The sequence below is a fragment of the Onychostruthus taczanowskii genome, unplaced genomic scaffold (assembly GCF_017590055.1).
Source record: "Onychostruthus taczanowskii isolate IOZ18803 unplaced genomic scaffold, ASM1759005v1 scaffold6, whole genome shotgun sequence".
Lineage (NCBI taxonomy): Eukaryota > Metazoa > Chordata > Aves > Passeriformes > Passeridae > Onychostruthus > Onychostruthus taczanowskii.
Window position 1 is genome coordinate 13,343,190 of NW_024503679.1, and position 17,051 is coordinate 13,360,240.

The window sequence follows — 17,051 nt, forward strand, 5'->3', positions numbered from 1 at the left end:
TAATTGAACTGGAGGGTCTGGGGTTTGTGTTCGTGTGTTTGTAGTGGAATCCAAACAGGAAAGCTGGGAAATGATCTAAACCCTTTGAGGTTAACCTGCCATGAAATAGCATCAATGACAGAAGAGGACATTATTAAAAAGGAGCCAACCTTGCTCAAAAAGAACCACTTTATGAAGCCAGAGCCCAAAGAACAACACCCAGGGCTGTTTGTGGTCCCACAGGGATATGTATTTCATCCCCCATCTTCATCTCTCCAAATTTCGTCTGAACAGTTTCTGAGCTGAATTCTTGAGAAAGAAAAACACCAGCAAATTTTGAATGGGACTTATCAGCCTTTTCCCTACAATCTGCTTCGTATTCCTCTCACACCCATGTTCTTGCAGTGTCTTGGGGAAATGCTTGGATCAAAGATAAGAGAGAACAAGGAAAGGAATGAAGCAAGAAGCAAACAACAAAACAAAACCAGCACCCCCCCAAACTTTTTGATGAAACTCCTCTGTGAATCGTGTGTATGGTTACAGCAAAGTTAAAACTGCCTTCTTCTTCACCAGTACTTAATTCCTGCTTTTAAAATCAGGCTCCCTTTGATCTTGAGGGTTGAAATGATCTGGAAATGAAACAGCCAGTGCTTTGCAGAAAATCTGGAGAGGGTCCCAGACATGGCTTTTACCTGGAAGGCTTCCAAAACAGGATGAAATCTCTCTGGTTTCAGAACAAATTGCAAGATTTTTTCTCTATGTCTAGTCCAACTGTGGAACTCTAGCCCTGATGTCTGTTGCTTCCCAAAGCACAGATGTAATAACCTCTGAGGTGAAATGAGAACGTTATACCCCCGACTTCTCCCCTCTGCCTCCCCTCCAAGGGCTGAGGGCTGAGAGAATTTTATTAAAGTGAAGGCTTAAAGTTTTGGGCAGACTTAATTTGAGGAGACAGTTGGTTATAACCCAGGCTAGAGCCATCCATGTGAAGGTTGGAGAGGACAGAGCACCAGGAGCATCTGTGACATCTGGATCCTGTTGAAAGCTCAGAAATATCTGCCTGGCTTCACGTGACCTGGCCCCAGAGCCAAAAGGGCTGAGAAATGTGGTTAAGAGACTGCAGCAAGCTCTGCCCTAGCAAATGAGTCCCACTGAGAAAGCAAGCACATCAATATTTCTTTGAGTCTGTTTCTTTTAGTGAATATATTTCCATATGTTGCATTAATATTTCTTTTATTGAGGCTTGTAAGTCCATCTGGTATTTGTATTGGGAGGGCTTGAGCTGGCAGATCCCTACACTGCTGTTACACACAGATCTGGACAGCCCTTGCAAGGGTAGGTGGTTGGATAGGGACAACATCTCCTCAGCTGCCTTTTTAATTGGATGAACTTCTCAAATCAATCAAGATAACCTGGTTATTTATGTCAATTAGATCCCACTGTGTCAATGTTACAATGTAAGTATGGGCTGAGTCTAAGGTATAGCAGTTCACAGTAAAGAAACCTCTCAGACACTGTACAGTGTAACAACCCTGATCTAGGTGGTGTAAAGGAGGAAAGATACCTGGGCATCAATATTAAACAAAAAATGTGCTGAAATATCACAGTTTGCCAAGACAATAAGAATCACTTTCCTTTGCATGTATTATTAAGGAATTGGGGAATAATTATCTGCTTTAATACAAGCTTTTTCCTTCTGCATGATTAACTTCAGTGATATCAACAGAGAGTGTGATGACTCTGAAATGACAGCTCCTGGTAGCACGTTCTGGGATTAGCAAAAACAGGTTGTCACTTTACCCCAGTCAGGATCAGGCAGTCTCTGTGTGCCGCGTGCTGGACAGCAGAGCCATGTTCTGCACCAGACATTTGACAGCCCAAGTGGGCAGCAGGTCCTGCCTCCTGCCAGGTGGCTCCCGGGTCGGGCATGCAGGGCTCTGCTCCGGCAGGAGATTGGATTTCCTGAGGCAGCGCCGTGTGATTTTGGCCGTGCAGCTTCCAGCACTCCATGCTCCTCGTGCTAAGCTGTGACTCGCTCTGTTCTTTGCACGATGAACTGAGCTGATTTTAAAATAGTGTGTACTTTTAAAATGCCTGCATCTAATGCCAGTCCTGTGTCTGGCTGCTCAATGTGCAGAGTGACAGCGCACGCACCAGCCCCTGGAGGGGATGGAGAGAGAGGTAGGACAAACACACCAGAGCTCTGAGCAATGGCATGAAACAACAACAAAAAATCCTTTCATTCGTACTAAAGTTGTAAAAAGTCTGTCGTGGCTTCTGTAGAAATTAATCAATATATGGAAAACTGCATATCAGCTGTGGGGGGAGCAAGAATCTCTCCATAAATTAAAATATTGTGAGTTTCTAGAGCTAACTGGGAAAAGCACTGGGGTTACTAGCAGGGCTCTGGAGCCAAAGCAGAGTTCATGGAATTGGATCCTTCACTAGAGTCCATATTTTGTCAATGTCAGGATACATAAGAACTGTAAAACAAAGCAAATTGTATGTATGGAAGGAAACTAGAAATTTAGTCCTGCATCACATTCCTTTGAAAAAATCATAATAATTAAAAAAAAATATTAAATGTCGATATATTTTTTAAGAGAAATAGGAGGTGAAAAGATTAATTCTCAAAATCTGTGAAATATACAGTGATGAGTTACTGAGGTTTGCAGTGAGGGGGGTGTTTTTGTAATTCTGTAGGCATCTCAGTCCTCTGGTGAAATGATGTATGGGGCAATCGTCTGGTAGGGGCTGATGGGATGTAAATGAAACTAATTAAGGAAATGTCAAACATAATTAATAAAACAGGTTTAAGTTGCAAAAGCACTGTCAACTGAATGAATGGGGAAGAATGCCTCATTCCCATTGTTTTGGGGTTTGCTTGATTATTTATATATTTCTTTATTTATTCCTTGCCCAGGCCTTCGCTCTCCCAGCAGCTTTTTCAGTTGCACCATTCAATTAGATCTCAGAAAGCTCTTGGTAGCCTCTTGCATTTTCACCTTGCCCCCCTTGCGAGCTGGGGTCCCATAGAAGAGGAGGAATATAAATTTGCCTTGTTGGCTTGCAGCCTGAGAAGAAGAAGGAAAAAAAAATTAATTGCTAACTCCTCATCTTCCCCAAGTACTACAGGACATTAACATAACCAATTTGCTTGAACTCCTCACTGGCTGCTTAATAGAGCATCTGACCAGCTGATAAGACCTGGGTGCTGCTGCCTATGATACCTTGTTATTAGCATTTTCATAATATTCAAATTTACAGCCCCATGATTCACTAGCCTCCATTCATTATTGATAAGTACAAAAAATAAATAAAAAAGGTTTATAAATAGCAAAGGGGGGTGAGCGACCTATAATTATGGCAAGCAAATTAGGGTGCATGGTAGAGTCAGTTACATTTGCCTAGGAGTAATGATGCTCAAGAACTTTTTCTCCCCAGGGACCAGAAAAATAATGGATTCCCTGGCAGCTGCAGATGGGCCAGGAAAGGCTGTCACCCAGGACGCTGTTTATATAAGTTAGGCAGAGCATATGGCTCTGTGTCCTGCCTGTAGCCACCTCCAGATATTGCAGTTTCAATGGAAAGAAATAAATACATAAATAAAAATAGCCCCTCGCTGGAAGGTGGTGGTGCAGGGATATGAGGAGGAGGAGAGTAGAGGGGAGAAAAAAGCAAACAACCAAAGGGAGTCTGCTCAGAAGTTTCTGTTGAGAGCAACCCCAGCAGCTCAGGGATCAAGTAGGGGTGATAGCCTTAAAGCCAGAGGCTGTTTAGCTGCATCACTGAAGAGAGAAAGATGAAATGTGATTTCTGCTAAAGCAAAACCTTTCCATGTTGCAGTCCAAGGCAGTCAACACAAAAGCTTTGAGCCTGAGATGATAAAAATCATGATCCCAGTTGAAAGTAGGAGCTACTAGAAATAACCACTGGATACTTTATAATTTAAACCCTGTGGTTCTATTTCCATTAATCCAATCAAAGGCCTTTTTTTCTTTACTAATGAAACTAGAATGAAACACAAAAGGGAGGCTGACCTGTTAGCAGGTGACTGTTTCTTGTAAGTTATTCATTAAAAACACCCTAATGCTCTGGTGCTGAAGGAGGCTGTACCTGCTTCTGTATAAATTAAACATAAGTGAGTTGGTTGAAAGATAAAAAAAAAAAAAAAAAAAAAGGTATTTCTTCTGACTCTCAATCCTTGTACAGGATGCATATAGAGAAAACAGCCCTTGCAGGTATTTGCAGTGGGTTGGGGACATTGATGAGCCAGCTGCCCCCAGTTTTTCAATTGCAGGTAGCTCCAGTTTTATTGTGGGCATTAATATGACCAATACGGTGCAGTCAATATACTGTAGATAAGAATGAGCCTTGGTTTGGCTCTTGATAGAGCCAAAGAAGGCTCAGAAATAAAAGGGATTCACTTTGGCAGGAAAACTGCAGTTCGGATGTTTTCACACTTCGATTTTTTCTTTACCAAATTTAAAGAAATTATTAGTGAATCTGTGTTGATTTGCATCATTCCAGCCTTCTATTCTGAAGTCTGGATAATGTGCCACTGGCATTTCTTGTAAACACAAATTGGCCTGCAAATTTCTGAGCTATTTTTCCATTTTTTCCTGTGTTATTTTCAGATTCTCCCAGTTCCTCTATTATACAGCAATATTAGCAAGTATCCACTCTGGACTGCAGCTATGTCTGAATTTCCAGTTCTTGAGAACTTTCCTACATCTTCACAAAAAATGAAGAGAGGATATTTATTAGAGCAATCTTCCAATTAGCCCCCCTCAACAGCCTGTGCCTGGAGCCTTGTCCATTTTAATATATGCAGCAAAAAGTGCAAACTGAAACCTATTAATCTTTATTCTCTGAATTGTGGCAAAGTTTACTAAGTGGACACAAGCTCAGGAAGGATTCCTCCTCCTGCAGCAAACCTTCTCCCCAGAACATTTCCAGTCCTGCAGAAGCTCACACCTGGACCTGAGCTGTCCATCTTCCACACATGCATTCATCTTCCAGAAACATCCTCAGGCATCCTGTGGGCTCTGCTCTGCCTTAAACCTCACATTAGCATCATCGAGGGAAAATATAAATTTAAACTGACACAGACTTGCTTGTCTCTTCCTTTGTGTTTAAACACAGATGGTTGCTTTTGTTGTGCCGCCGCATTTCAGCCAATGCAAGCAGCAAAGTACTTAACTGGAATATATATCTCTTTTCCTTTCCAAACATTCACAGGGATGGGGGTTTTTTTGAGGTGTTTTCTTTTTTTTTTTTTGGTAGGTGAAATATCATTCTTCAGAATATATACAATGTTTTCATGCATCTTAATCTAATCCATTAGTCCTTGTAATTTATTGTTAACTGCTTGGATGTAGGGGCCATGACAGCTTTGAGTAAAGCATTTAAGCAGGCATCTGCTTTGTATAAATTATAAGAACCTTGGTCACACAAGGTTTCAGACAGAGACAAAGGTCTTTTACCAGCATCTGTAGCCCTGGGGAGAGTAATTTTTTTAGTTTTTCTTTTCTACTGTAAGAAGCTTCGGATCTTGGAAACAGTAAAACTATCTGCAGACTTGCATTTACTTTTGTATTTGGTATTGTTAACAGCTCCAAGGCACAAGTAACGTGATTGGCATGGGGTTTGGGAGCTGGAAAACACTTTGTTAGTCTCAAATCAGTTCCTTGGAGGGTAAAGCCCTGATTAACTATAACCGGAGTGGATTGTTTTAATCTGACTGCTGTAGTATTTTGTGTCTGGTCATTTAGGCTTATTTCTGTAAATACTTCAATAAGCCTGAATCAATCCCTTCAATGCATCCCTTTGTCTCCTGCCATTGGATATGGCATGGTGTCATGACATAAGTAAGCAGAACAGCAGGATCAGGGAAAAGATACCTTGTGCCACTGAGCAAGGAACTTATTTGTGAAGAGGAAAGCAAAAACAAATTCTTAATATTATCCTAATATATCCCAAAGCCCTTTCTCTCCTCTTTTGATTACCCTCCTGGTTTTTGCCTGGCTATGAGACGTCTGAAAGGACAGCAAGATTTTCCTGGGGATACATGGATGACCAAAGGTCTGCTGTACAAATACTCTTGTTGCCTTCTCACCTGTGCTGCTTAGATTAATTTGGATCATTCCTGAAGGTTTCTGCATTGCACATTTCCTAACGAAACCAGAAGTCTGCTGGAGTAAACTAATTGAAGCAGAGTACTCTGCATCTCACTTTGGCACCATCATTCCATGCCACAGACACACGGTTCAGAGTTAATAGGAATGCCATGTCAGGGATGCCACTCTCCAAGGTGAAATGCAATGCAGTGGTGGACAAGCCTGTTGAGTGGTTTTCCTCTTCAAAAGTAGCTTGGAGACATGGCTTCACTCTCCTTAGTACCTCTGGCTGCACAAAGGCAGAGCTGTGAAGGTGATGGGATCACAGCAAATCTACCCGAGTGCAGAGCTTTGGTTTAATTTTTTTTTATATCAATGGCTGGTCTCAGCTCTAATTAACCTACTCCCCTATCAGTCCATTCCCTCCCCACATGCTGTCTTTTCCCTTTCCTCCCTGTGATCTCCATTTCACTGCAGAGATGGCCTGGCAAAGAGACATTATTCTAGTTAGAAGCCGAGCACCTCACTAGGGGTGACAGGCCTGTTTTTAGGTCATTTATCTAATTGCTCTTTGCAGATAAGAATTAATTAGCCCGATTATTTTTCTTAGTTTTTGGATGGGTTCCCCACCTGGAGAGAAGAAATTCCTCCATGTCAGTGATTAATTGCTGAGCCAGAAGCTTTCTGCCTTGCATTTGTAATAAATGCCGACTAGTTCTTTAGGTTGCATTAGGAACCAGGCAGATTGTGGTTAAAATGCACGGGATAATAAAGCATTTCTACAAACAAGATCACTGCCATTAGATTTTGATTAAATATTTTAATTTATCTGGAGGTTGAGGGACTGCGGGAATCAAAAGGTTTAAGGTCTCCTATTCCCAGCACTTTCTGATGAGAGTTGCCCTATAGCCCTTTGATCTAAACCAGATGAACCTCATGGCAATGCTTCAGCTCAGGATTTGGCACAGCTGGTTTGTCTCATACTGGTCTGAATGCTCCTAGGGCCATGAGTGCGCAGCCAGCTCAACTCGCTTGTGATAACATTTTGTGAACTACAGGAGTCTGGTCGAGCTGAGGGAGGAAAGGTTAAGATTTGTGTGTGAAATTATGGCAGGCTTATATCCAGCTGTGTTTAACACAGTAGAAATTATTTCATTTCCCCTTTTCCTTCCCCCTTTTTTTTCCCCCTTCACCTTCTCCTTCACTTTTTCCTTTCCCTTTCCCTTCCCCCTTCATTTCCCTTTTCTTTTTGTTTCCATTCCCCTTTTTCACCTTTTTATTTCCATAAGAATTCTGAGCATTCAGCCCAACGAAAAATCTATTTTTTCTGTAGGGCCAACTAAAGAAAAACAGTGGCCTCGATTCACAAGCTGGTCAGCCTAGGACAGGTCTCTTTTCCAGGATTATAGAGCAAGCCAGACAGTATGATCTCCTGTGCCCTTAAAACCTGATTTCTGACCTAGAAAGTTCATGGAAGAAAATTGGAGTCTTGCCATCTATTTTGTCGTGCTTGTGAACTGTTTGAAGCCCCTGATGTCCCAATAGGAGAAATTAATTGCTGGTGTTAGAGCAGCTTCTCTGATCACAAAAGATGTGGAGCTGCCTATGCTGTGGTGATGGTTGCTGCCTCAGAGAGAGGAGGGTTGGGAAGGCACAGTGATGAGATCCTGGGTCTGAGTCCCTCTGTCTCACAGCTGAGAGGTGTTAGGAGGGCAGTACCAGGGCACCAAATACCTTGGCTGTGTTTGTTGTCCAGGAAAAAAAAAAAAAGTAAATCTTCCTCTTGCTAAAAGACTTGCAAAACATTTACATTGGAGAGAAGTAAATTAGGGTCCCTGTGTGGATTTTGGTAGTGGGAAGCTATTTTTCTGGGGATTTTGTTCGTTTGCTTTTTAATGTAAAGGGGGAAAAAAAATGAGAAAACCTGAAAACATGACAATTTTTTCTCCTGACAAGTGGGCTGAAGACAGACGAGGAGAACTGATATTTCTCTAATGTATAGGAACAATATTGCATTGTGAAAAGTAACTTTCCATGGAACTTCGTTCGATTCTTACTCAACCATAGTATTTTGAGAATACCATTCCCAGCTGTGATTTAAAGACAGAAAAATCTAGTGTTACACTGATGGTTAGTCAAAAATCAATGCTTAAAAATTGCTCCTGACTTCAACTTTGAGCTATGGGACTACGAGAGCTATTTTGGCTTTGAGTATTGAGTAAAGCTCATGTGTATCAGAGATAGTTGATATTTCTCACTACCTACAAAACTATCAAAATTATTTTATCTTTTCTTTTGGTAAATTGAAGTTTTATTCTGGTCACCATTGCTGCCTGTATTTCATAACTAGACAGAAATACACATGCAAGACAGAGCACCTATTTTTTTTTCCATACCAGATACCCAAGCAGAGTCAGATACTTGAATTCAGTGGGAGTCGAGGTGCTAAATGCTATTTTTGATCTTAGCAATTGGACCCTATTTTAACTAATACATTACATAATAATTCGGGAATAAAAACAACATCTCCCCATGTCACTGGGAAAATACATTACAACCCAGTTTTCGGATGTAGAAATGGAGTCCCTGTGAGTCTGAGTTTTTTCCTTAATGCCACAAAATGTGTCACTGGAAAAACTTCACACAAAACCTTAGCAATATCTGCTCTTGTTTTAAGCCCACACCAAACCATTTAATTTAAGTAAGATTTACCTCCCCCACCTGCAATGCCATTTCTGGCACTGTACATGAGGAAATTTAACAATATCGAGTGGCCTGAGTTATGATAATGAAAGATGGTTGCTAAGAAAAAGCATGATGATAGCCAAGAAATTAATATTACAGAGATGAAAATCTTCTTATAGACCCAAAATAATAGATGTTCTGTATCAATATATGACTAATCAGCACTCAAGGATTTATCTTTCAAATTACAGAACGTGGTGGAGACATTTAATGCAATATGGTCTCCCTTCAGAGAGATACAGTATGTGACTAAATATCTCCAGTGAGTAATATTCACACTTACTCAAGTACTGTAAATATATCCCTGATAAATCTGGAGAGTGAATTCTTGTAAATTCTTGTTTAACACTGCAAGGAAGCTTAATAACTTTCCAATCTATCAACATGTTTTAATTTCCTACTGTGCAGTTTCTAACCGAAACAAGGCATTTAACAGAAGAGATTTGAAACTAATGGATAATGGACTGTCATGTACTAAAAAACCTTGGTACCAAATGTGACACTGAATTGTGTGGGTTTGGGCAGGACATTTCCAAATGGGAACGTTTCATTGCTGCTATGCCTAATTATGCATACGTTTTTATGTAAAATTAAATGCAAGTGCAATGTGCAGATTAAAATAAGAAAAAATCCTCTCTACTAATAAGTGGGAATGGCTAAGAACCTGATGGAGGGTTGCAGCCAGGTGGCTACATCAGCCAGTGACACGTGTACCTACATGTGCTTCCCGAGGTCCAGGCGAGCAGAACACCCAGTAAAAATCATGCCACACTTAACAAAACCAACCTATTTTTAAGCAGGATTTAATAATGTTAACCTACATGTATTTTACAGGCTTGGGAGGGGCGCAGACTGGATGATTAGTAAATCCAGTTTATGTAATGTTTCAAGCCCCTAGTTTTGGCTTTTTTTGCCCCCCTTATTTTAAGCAGGTACCTCAAAAAAATAAGTCCAACAAAATCATTGACATACACAGTTATCAGGCTGGGCTTTTTGGGGGCTAGAAGAATCAGCCTAATTTCTGTATGCTTTTTTTCTGAAAAAGCAGACCCTGAACTGGTGCTCAGTGGAGGATGCCTGTTGCAATGGTGTGCCTATAAGCTCGTGTTGGTCAGAGATGAGCCAGGGAGTTTTTTGTTGTCTTGGGTTTGAAGGGAAGCAGGTTTCAGAGTGAAAATGCCATCTCTGGGACATCCTCAGGATAGGGTTCATCTTCCTTAAAGCATATTTCTACATCTCTGCCGTGAGAGCAGAAGAATTTCCAGTCAGACCCTTGAAATAACTGGGCCATGCGAGGCTGTGAGGAGCAGTAAGGAAATCAGCACTGCTCCTTGGAACCTGCTGTTGGCAGCCACACCACCCAAAATATGAGCTGCCTGGTAGCTTCAGGTATTGCCCCAGGGAGAAAATTCAGAAATAATCAGAGCTGTGATAGAGAGACACCTGAATCATAACTGCTACTTTTGTGTGTTACATGAATCAATCTTTAACAATAAGCTGAAATTACCTCAGACTTTTTGTTTATAGGTGGTAATTGTCTTTAGCTAAGGAAAAATTTTTTCCCCTAAACATTGGGACATTTTCTAGGCAGAGATTTGCTGTGGACCTTTACATGAGCAAATGCAGCAACACCTGTATACTGTTTTATAAAACGTGCAAGGTTTTTTTAAAAATATAAATTATTCAGTTATTATGATGATGCTGCTGCTGCTACTATGTATATAAACGTTTCCAGTCCCAGAATGGGCATAAAATACTTACTCTGAATAGCAAACATGAAAGAAAACAACTGAACTGAGAATTAATGATTCACTATTTCCTTTTTTTTTTTTTTTTTTCCTCCAGCTCTGGGGGTCTCTACAAAAGAAACAGCTTCCTACAAGTGATAATGTTAAATCTTCTTGTTCTTCCTACTTGCCTTTTTCCTCTCTGGGGTCTTTAAACTTACTTCAAGCATTTGAAAAACTTCCCTAATTTTTCCTATAGTCCTCCAAACCAAGCTTCCATGGCTAGTGGAAGATGTTTTAATCTCCTGGTATGTGACAGAACTATCCAGTATTCTCTGTAAAATTGATCATATGTGATTTTTCTTCTCTCTTTTTTAAATTTTCTGCCCAAAAATATTTTATGGGGAAATAAGCACAGAAAGCCAAGTACTCAAAGCATTACCAGAGACCTGCAATAGGCCAAGGAACCGAATTATTATTTCCTGACCCCCTCAAGCCACCTTTTGCCTATCACAGTGCAAAGAAACAAGGAGTACAAAAAATTACCTCTTTTTGTCTGTTATTCATGTGATGAGGAACATTAAAACAATTCACAGTAGTCTTTTAAATATGAATATTATCAATATCAGCACTTCCATTTGAATAATACATTCCCAGACATCTCTTGTTATGATTCACAACTGTCTGGTGTGATCGAGCCTCTGGTAACTCTCTCAAAAGTTCTTGAGACTTATATTTATTTACATCATTTCAGGACACTCTTTGCAAAGATGAATATCTTTTAATACCTCTTGCCTGGGTGCAAGGGGTGACCCTGATTTTTGCAAAATCTCATTTTGCAAAACACACGCTGAGTATATTAAGGCCCTGATGAGATAGAGCGCTGGCTAGAGAAACCTTCAAACATTACTTTTTTTCTCCTCCATAAAGTGGAAAACTCTAAATGATATTGTTGATTAGATACAGCATATTGGTAAAGGTCTTGCTAGCTCTCCTGAGTGTGTCTGCTTGACTTCTAAATTCACAGCACTAAAATGTTTTCATTCCCTTTCCCTTCACTCCCCACTTAATCCTTAAGCATTTTCACCTTAATCCAGAAGTTTTCAAATGCCCTGACAAACCAGCTAAATGTAAAGAAATAGCTGCTTCTCTTAGCTTTTTTTCCTGTCAATCATTTAAAACCTAGTGTAATGTGTGATGAGGATGACTCAGTTTGTAGAAAAGCAGCAACTTAGCAGTTGGCTAATGTTTTGTGAGCTGCTCAGCTTAAGCAGATGGAATACTTGTATTTCATATCTCAGCCCCATCCCTGATTATGGTTTTTTAGCAGTCCCAGGTACTAACTACCTCAGCATCAGAAGAGATTGGTGGCAGGCTGGTGTTCACAGCTTACTTGTGATTCTGGAAGGTTTTCTTATTATATGCAATAGTTCTGTCAGACAGGTGTTGGAGGGATGCATTTGTGCTTTGGGGAATAGCAGGTAAATTTATGCAGCTTTAAAGGACTGGCAGATTTAGCTGCCTACATATGATTTAAGGGCCTGATCCCAAACCCATTAAAATTAATGGGAGTTTTTCATTGACTTAGTTGGCTTTGGATTAGCTCCTAAGTGAATTTCCAGTAGAAGGCAAAATCCCAGCCAACAAAGCTGCTGATTTCTTGGCACTCTTGTCTCCTTTTAGTGAGCAGTGACAGAGCTAAACCTTCCAGAGCTGCCCAGTGGAGCTATTCTGACAAGCCCAAACTTTACTTGCAGAGAATTTTATCCCTTACCTGGTACTCCAAGAATATTTGAATAAAAAAAATGGAAAAAATAGAAATGTAGACTTTACGTAAATAAATTTGCCTCTCTTGCCTTGGAATAGAGAATTGCTGCACCATGTTAGACCTAAGAGTTGTATAAACCTCTGTGCTCTCTGGATTTGGATATAAACATATCCTGGGAACAATGCAAGCATATTTTTTCTAAACTTCTGTGCTGTTTTTCAGAAAAAAAATCCCCATGGCCCAGAAACTCCTTAAACAAAAGCTCTCTATGCATTGAATAGCTCTCAATGTGTTTTTCTTCCATGAATTTCTCCATAGATTGTTTTTGAAGCTCTACAACCACCCCTAAATATTTTTGCAAGGAATTTGCAAGTAGCCTTTGTGCTACAAAGACAGAAGTCTTGCTCCTTTTGAATATACCCCGTGCTAGTTTCCTTTGATGACTTTTAAATCTTGCATTACTAGAGACAGTGAACATTCATTATCTATTTGCCATTTCCAGGCCAGTCAGTATGTTAAAGACCTATCTCTGACCTCCTTATCCCTCTTCTAGGTTGTTCTTTTACAAGATAAAAAGTCTTGATCTATTTAGCGTAACTCAGAAATTATAATGTAACTTTTCCTAACCTCAAATAATTCAGAACCTGCAATTAAATTTTGTGGTCAGCTTGGATTCAATCACTACGTTCAGCTTACTGGACACAATGATATTTGTTCTGACTTTTTTTTTTAAGTACCAAAATTAGTCTGACTCCAGCTCCCTCATGACATATTGCAGGGGGAGATAGGGGTGGGCAGGGTATCTGTATTTGGAGGATTCCTGACATTGCATTAGTTAATAATGAGGGACATATTAGTATTCTTAGAGTTCCTATGGTCTCTATGCTTCATACAGAGCTGTGAAATAAAACAGCCATAGCCATTAATATGCTAATGTTATATGCTATGACCATGTTGCTGTCTCTCTTGAGTATCTCTCCAGTCTTCCTATCTCTTTCCACATCATATTAACACTCCCTGGGTGAAATCCTGACCCTGTTGAAGTCAATGGCAAAACTCCCATTGACTTCACTAGAGGCAGGATTATCTCCTCTGAGGAGCTTTATGGCTTCACTCCTGACTGCTTTGCTGTTTTCACATCCTACTGTATCCCCTATTTGCTCTCCCTCTTTTCTGATAAATGCTCACCCTCTTGCTATCATTTATTTTGGTCTTGCACTCCTGATTCTGCACCTTTTTGAAATGAGTCTGCCAGTGTGGAAACGTCTTCCTCTGCTTGCCTGCCCATTGACTCCCTCCTCCTGCTATCAGATCCTGCTAAAATTTTGTATGCTACTCTTTCCCTGCTAGCCACTGCATTCTCCTCTCCTTTCCCTGCATCCCATCACAATATAGTATATACTAACACTAAGAATAGGTGAAAATTGCCTGTCTGCCTCCTCAGATGACTCCAGACAAGGTTTTCATATGCAAGACATCTATAGCAAGGGAAATGCTTCCCAGGCATTTTTTCCTCCCATTTTTTCACCTAGTATTCAGTGCTTGCATTAGATAGACCTGTAATATTAATTCCTTGCTGTCCAGCCTTATATTTTTAATTTAATTTTATTACAGTTATGCACAGTTATAGAAAAAATAAATTACCCTAACATTAGCATGCTGAATAGGCTAAAGGAGTATTTAGAAATGAGCAGAGAACAATGCTCTCTAGATAATTTATCATGCAGGCAAGAAGAAAGAGTTGCCTGACTAAGGACTTCAGACTCTCCATGAATATATAGTGTAATCAGTAAAGAGTTTGCATGATCAAGTACTAACCAGAAAAAATTTGAAATACAAAGTTCATTTAAATCAATAGAAAGCCTCCCACTGTCTTGGATAAAGGCCTAAGGAAGGATTTCAGGATTTGACCCATTGCATCAGATTGCAAAGAAACCTTGTAATGCATTGTGGGTTTTTTTAAATTTTATTTTTATTTAATTTAAGTACATAGGCTGAGCAGCTTTATACTGTTGACTTTGTATAGTTATAAGCCTAAGCTGAAAGATTCGAGAAACTATTAATACCCTCCAGAGAAATATCATCTTGCAATAGTGAGTATGGATCCCTCTTGTTGACCTAGTTTATATCTACAGAATCAACCTACACAATTCCTTTCACCAGCTGCTCTGTGGCTTAGGGAGATGGGGTGTTAATTAATGAGACATTTGTTGAAATTTATAAGGGCTTTTCCTATCCAGGTTAGACATAAATTATGAAGGCTCTGGCAAAGTGGGCAGAATATTGTTGACTGTAACTGTTCTGCTTATTTTAGCCAGTACTAGAGAAAATAGGTCTTCAAAGAACAATTTATGTGCAGGAGCAAGCTTGATGAGAAAAAGAGAAGGACATTTTAAAGAAAAAATAAAGTCGCAGTAAGAAATGATTTGTTTTTCTTATTCACTGTACTATTACGTTTTGAAATTTTTATTTTCAGTATGGCCTTTTAGCCCCTGATTTGTTAGGAAAAAAGAATTGTATAGTGATGAAACTGTGATCTGTTTGAAATGCATATGATGTCATACAAAATTCACTATTATCTCCTCCTTGGATTTTAGAGATAAATATATTGGAATTGCACACACAGAGAAAAAATTAGATAGATTTTCTTTGATTATGTGTAGTCTCCATTTTAATGTTAATTTCTAACAAATATTCTAGCTTGGGAATTTAACAGCAGACGTGTTGGTAGAAATAGATTCTTTCAAGTGAGTGTTAGAGTACAGTGGTTTTCTTAATAATGAAAAGCAAATTTCCATTTCTGAATCATAAGCATTGTCATCGTCAAGCTAATTCAAAGCCTGACATTTTATCAGTCAGGAAAAGAAACATGTTACATGCATTTAATTAATATCTCCCTCTGAGGATTCAAACACGCACAGGAGTCTATAATAGCTGTTCATTTAGGAGCCTTTCAGTTCAAGCAGTAGATCCAGATCTGGATCCCTGTTCCCATTCACCCTCAACCCTTTTCATTTCTTATGACATGTGCAGGATTATGTGCCAGTGGAGCAGACATTTTGCAATAAAATGTATTTTCATCAGAAAATGCTGATTCACTAAAAGCAAAATGTTACACGGAAACATACTGCTTTTGATATGCTTCTGAGGAAATACAAGTGGGGTCTGCTGATTGTTTCTGTTTTTTCCATTCAGGTTGCTTGTTTTCCTAATTTTTGAAGAAAATTTTATTTCATTTTGAAACTAAAAAAAAATAATTCATCCACTTTTTACTTTTTTGCTTTACTTTCTTCCTGCTTTTTCTCCAGAACTCACAAAATCACATCTTTTTGGTTCAAAACAGTTTTGTTAATGAGCACCAAGCATGGTAAACCCACAAACCATTCTCAATATGAGAACCCCAATTGAGTCACCAGATAACTCTAAAAGCTAAGAGCTGCTACAAGCTGAAAGAAAAGAGTTGAATCCATCAAACTAATATCTTTCTGAATTACCACTATAGCAAATTCTGACAGGAGCAGCTTTCTTTCATGGTTACTTAACCATTAGGAAAAAAACCCCACAGTCTATGTCCTGAATATAATGGTTCAGCCTCGGAAGACATTTCATGAGCTACTGCAAATCTTATTTTCCTGAGGGTTATCAGAGACTCAGAAATCAAAAAGACCTGGTGCTCAAATTGTTTAGACCATCCTTTTCTCTTCTCCCTGCGACTATGTTTGCCCAGGAGCCATGTGAGCTCCTTGCTGGTTGTGATCTGTGGGGCAATCAAAGAAGCCATTTCATGTTCCTCCTCAGTCATTGGGCCTCCTGATCTTGTATCAATTACCTGTCAAAAGAGGTGGGTGTTCTCCTTCATTAACACATTGCAGTGTGGTAATTAACAACCAGATAGCACAGGGCTTAGAAAGTGGCCTCTCTTGACCACTTGTTCAATAAATATTGACATAAGCACCAGTAAAAGTATGTCGTATGGGTCTTTGCTAAAAACAACAAGCAAGAAAAGAGTAGGAAAGCAAACAAAATGTATCATGACTTGTTTTTTGAAGAAACTTCCACCAGGTTTTAGCAGCAAATGGGATCAATTTGGGCGTTATTCAAGCCCAAGTTGCCTTGTTTTTTGTTTCTCTCCTGACTGAAGATGTGTCCCCCTCCCCCTGCTTTTTGGGTGGGGGGCAGAAAGGGGAGGTTACCTTCCCGTTGAAATAAACCAGCAAGAACTTTGTCAAGGAATGAACTCTTACTGTAACCCACACCTCATTTGTCACCCTGATGGGCTGAGGAAAAGTGACATTTACAAACTGAGAATGAAAGTACATCCATTTCACCAGTCTGACACCCTGATATAATAACTATTTACCTTGAGAAAGAGGGACTGAGATTTCCGATTCTTGTGAATCTTCTCACTTTGGCACTTATTTTCTCACTCTGTCAAACAGCCCCAGATTAATGGAACAATTTGTTCAACAAATCATATTAGCAGAAAGCGCACAGGGTAAAGAGAAGGAGGCGGGGGAGCAGGAAATTTTTACTCATTCATAGCAGTGGTATCTCTGCAAATAAAAATGTAGTTATGCCTGACATTTACAGAGGTACAATGTGAAAGGGAAAAAGTGTAATGACTTTGGGCAGTTGAGAGATCACTTTGCAAGAACAGTAGTGCTCAAAAGGGAATAAGATAAAGTTACACATAACATCTAGATTGAGCTTCTT